Raw genomic sequence first — 4,617 nt, 5'->3', positions numbered from 1 at the left:
TTTTTTTTTTTTTTTTTTTTTTTTTTTTTAAAGACGAAGTCTCACTCTCTTCCAGGCTGGAGTGCAGTGGCGCGATTTTGGCTCACCGCAACCTCCGCCTCCTGGGTTCAAGGGATTCTCCTGCCTCACGCTCCTGAGTAGGTGGGACTCCAGGCACGCGTCATCACGTCAGCTAGTTTTTGTATTTTTAATAGAGACCGGGTTTCACCATATTGGCCAGGGTGGTCTCGATTTCCTCATCTGATGATTCGCGGGCCTCGGCTCTCAAAGTGCTGGGATTACAGGCGTGAGCCACCATCCCCGGCCCTATTTTCTTGAAAATAAGCAGATTGAGAGATCAGGTGGGAGAAAGGCTTGGCCTTGTCACCAGCACCCTCTTGCCAGATTCCTGGAGGACATCAGGCTCCCCGTCATGTTGCAGTGTGGCCCCAGTGGCCTGGGCCGCCCTCCTGCTTTGAGGCCAGGAGATGGCGCCACTGGTCAGTGAGTCTGGGATTCCCTGCACACACTTGTGATCCCCAGTCCAGGAGAAAGAAGCAGGAAGTGACATTGAGTAGAATACGAAATTCTGCTTAAGTGCAAATTTCTCTCCAGGAGGGGTGTGGTCACTGCGCTGGAAGGAAGCCCGCCAGCCAAGAGCTGTGTCCGGAACCTTTTCATCGGGCTCCACTCAGCACGGTGAGATCTCTTCTGTCATTCAGTCTCCAGGGGGCGGGACCCGCAGCCCTATCCAATCAGGGTCATGGGGCGGGGTCGTGAGAACTGTGGATCAGGCGCGCTGTGGGGAAGAGGGTGCGGGTATCTTCAGCCCACCAAGCGCGGCTTCTACTCTGTAGCTGAAAGACACCTGCAGACGTGTCTGTAGCATCCTCTGTCACACTGGGACCCGTACTGGCAGCAGGAGCCGTAGGGGACCTTGGGACACCTGGAAGCCAGGAAATGGTGAGTGTACAGGAGCGAGGGTCCCGAGAAGGGGGTGGGGCTGCCTGGAACCTGCAGGAATGTGCTGTGGCGGAACCCGCACCTCCTCGTGGGTGACTCCGGGGTCTCTGACTCAACTCCCCCTGGCGCAGCTCGACCCTGGTTCCCCTCAGGCCTCAGGGTGTGGCTGGGTCGGCAGCCGGGACCCTGAGCCGTTCTGTCCCGTCCCTGTGGGACGCGTGCGGCCCCGGCGCCCTGTCTAGGCCGCTCCGCGCCCGCCGCCCCGCAGCTCTCCAGATTGTGCGGGAACCACAGGAGAGTCATGGGGGAATCCTTCCTCCAGTGTGGGGTTCGTGTGAGAAGAGCGGTAGGCTGCGGGATCCCCAGTTCCTCCTTTCTCATCAGGGGCTTCCGATTTTATCTGAGTTTTTCAAATATATGCGAAGCAGGGTCTCAAATTCACTTCTGTGGTCCCTAGGCTACCTTCTCCTAAGGCCGGCGGCAAATCTTGGGATTTCCTGATCCTTCTCGGCATTTTATAACACTGATTTCCTTTATTCAGTTCACAACAAAATCACCTCTTCATCCAGGCTATTTCAAATACAGGCAGTATTTTAATTGTTATTTTTTCAGAGGACAATTTTTTTTTTTTTTTTTTTTTTTTTTTTTTGAGACAAAGTCTCGCTCTGTCGCGCAGGTTGGAGTGTAATTTCCCAGTCTCAGCTCACTTCAACCCTCTGCCTCCGAGTTCAAGCGATTCTCCTCCCTCAACCTCCCAAGTAGCTGGGATTACAGGCGCCCTCCACCACGCCTGGTTAATTTTTATTTTTAGATGAGACAGAGTTTCACCAGTTGGCCAGGCTGGTCTCGAACTCCTGAACTCGTGATCTGCCTGCCTCGGCCTCCCAAAGTGCTGGGATTCCAGGTGTGAGCCACCGCGCCTGACCTGTGGCCCTTTTAAAAATATTTTAAAAGATTTGCTCTCGCCTTGTAATCCCAGCACTTTGGGAGGTGGAGGCAGGTAGATCACGAGGTCAGGATATCGAGACCATCCTGGCTAACACGATGAAACCCCGTCTCTACTAAAAATACAAAAAATTAGCCAGGCGTGGCGGCATGTGCCTGAGTAGTTGCAATTACTCAGGAGACTGAGGCAGGAGAACCACTTGAACCTGGGAGGCAGAGGTTGCGGTGAGCCAAAGTGGCACCACTGCACTCCAGCCTGGGAGACAGAGTGAGATAGTCTTAAAAAAAAAAAAAAATGTATTTGTGAACATTTCAGAGAACAACCACGTGACACCCTGCTGTAAACAAGCTTTGTGTCTCTTTCTATCTGCCCTAGGCACAGATCCCTTCTGAGAATTTCTTGTGTTGAGATTCCTCTTTGGAAACTTTACAGTGATGTGAACTCAGCCCACTCTGCCTTTTCCTGGTCCTGGGTTTCAGGACTGCCTGGGGCTGGCGCAAGATACCCACAGCTGTCAAGTCTTTCCTGGGGAGTCTAGTGAATATCAGCCCCTGGCACATTCGTCCCAAAGGACAGCCTGAGGTGTGGGGGTGAGGCCTCCCAAGGGAGCAGCTGGATGCTCTGGGGTGGGAGCATTCTCCTATATCATTATTGTAAGTAACTAATCCCTGGGACACACCTTCTGTTCTCCAACCCATTTCCATTCCTTGTGCACACATGGTGAGTCAGCCAATTCAATTCTGGTATGGAGGAGACCAAACAGAAAATATTTCTGTCCTATAATCCTAGCATTTTGGGAGGCTGATGTGGGCAGATCACCTGAGGTCAGAGGTTCTAGACCAGCCTGGCCAACATGGTGAAACCCTCTCTCTACTAAATATCCTAAAATTATCCGGGCGTGGTGGTGCGTGCCTGTAATCCCAGCGACTCAGGAGGCTGAAGCAGGAGAATTGCTAGAACCCAGGAGGCAGAGGTTGCAGCAAGCCAAGATCACGCCATTGCACGCCAGCTTGGGCAACAGAGCGAGCCTCTGAAGCAGGAGAATTGCTAGAACCCTGGAGGCGGAGGTTGCGGTGAGCCGAGATCGCACCATTGCACTCTAGCCTGGGTGGCAGAGCAAGACTGTGTCTCAAAAACAAAACCAAAAACAAAAAAAGGAAAAAAAAAAAAAAAAAAAAAAAAAAAAAAAAAAAAAAAAGAAAGAATTTCTGTCCTCTGGATTCTCTAGTCTAGAAAGGAGAAAACCATTCCCATTGCAGTGTTGCAAGAACTTGAAAAGCACATAGTTTAGTGTCTTCTGGGAGGTTGGTCACTGAGCACTTCAGGGAGCAGCTTGGAGGTGAGGGGATGTCCCAAGTGATAGGATGATCTGACCTGACACTTGAGTCAGACTTGTGTTTCAGCTCAGCACTGCCCCCTCTGCAGCTATCACCTTGAGAAAAAATTGGTACTCATTTCAGCTTCAGTATTTTAATAACTGTAAAATGCACTACATCATTAGAGGTTGATGGAGAAGATAAGGTATTTCAAAACATGCCAGAAAAAGGTAGTTTTTTTTTTTTGTTTGTTTTGTTTTGTTTTCCGAGATGGAGTCTTATTCTGTTGCCCAGGCTGGGGTGCAGTGGCATGATCTCGGCTCATTGCAACCTCCGCCTTCCAGGTTCAGGCAATTCACCTGCCTCAACCTCCTGAGTAGCTGGAATTACAGGCGTGCGCCACCACACCCAGCTAATTTTTGCATTTTTAGTAGAGACGGGGTTTCACCATGTTGGTCAGGCTGGTCTTGAACTCCTGACCTCGTGATTCCCCCACCTCAGCCTCACAAAGTGCGGGGATTACAGTTGTGAGCACCATGCCCAGCCAAAGGTAGGTTTTAGAGAAAAAAAAAAAAGTCTGGTCTTGTATTTCCTTATAAAAATTCGTATTTTTCTTCCCAGAGCCTGCATAGTAAGCTTCTCAGCTCCTTTTTCTATTGGGTGATTTCAAATGGAATTCCGGGTCTTAGCATGAAAATACTACTGCAGAAAAGACATAGGGGAAAAAACTCTCTTCCATTTTTGCTACAGAAAAATTGAGTTGTTTTCCATAAGTAAGTGTGGTGGAGTATACTGGTGAATTACAAAGATGTAGCATAATCTCAGTTCTTCTCCTTTGTAGGTTGGAGAATTTGTGACGATGGATAAGTTTGTTTCCTGTTATGTGAACTTGGCAGATGAATGCTAAATTTCTGTGTGACAGCGTTTTGTACCTAGAAGTACTCAAGATGATTTTTTGTGTACTAAATGATCGTTATGGACATAGTAATTCTTCGTGAAAAGAACACACTCAAAGGGCTTTTTCTATTCTCTTGGTCACAACAATCAACACAGAAGACTTTTTGACCAAAAGCGTGGGTTTTCTTCCTTCCAAAAGGCAAGCAGGTTATTCTGCAGTGGACAGCAACTAGGTGTCTTCCAATTCAGTTTTGACATTACCTATGTGGAGATAGCTGCAGAGCCCACAGGTTGATGGCTCGGTCCCCACATCCCTCCCTCCTTGCCCTCCACTCCCTACCATTCAGGTATCAGTGGTAAGCCTGGGCCTCTGGAAATTATAACCCACAGGTTTCAAGTTGGAGTTCCTGTGCTCTCTTTGGGTTTGATTAACTTGCTATTGTGACTCACAGAACTTATGGAAACACTTATCTTCATAAGCTTCTTTCATTCTTTTCCTTTTTTTTTTTTTTTTTT

General features: G+C 48.8%; 1 protein-coding gene across 1 annotated transcript in view; it reads left to right on the top strand.

Annotated features, from left to right (window-relative positions):
• Positions 1-791: 791 nt before the first annotated feature.
• The window catches only part of LOC108281971 (zinc finger protein 491-like), a 33,959-nt gene continuing 30,133 nt past the window's right edge, over positions 792-4,617 (top strand). Inside the window, exon 1 of the mRNA XM_017497702.2 lies at positions 792-942. The gene's annotated coding sequence lies outside the window, so the exon portion shown is untranslated. The remainder of the gene's footprint in view (positions 943-4,617) is intronic.

The sequence above is a fragment of the Cebus imitator genome, unplaced genomic scaffold (genome assembly GCF_001604975.1).
Source record: "Cebus imitator isolate Cc_AM_T3 unplaced genomic scaffold, Cebus_imitator-1.0 Scaffold234, whole genome shotgun sequence".
In the NCBI taxonomy this organism is placed as follows: Eukaryota; Metazoa; Chordata; class Mammalia; order Primates; family Cebidae; genus Cebus; species Cebus imitator.
This window is presented reverse-complemented; position numbering and strand designations above follow the sequence as displayed.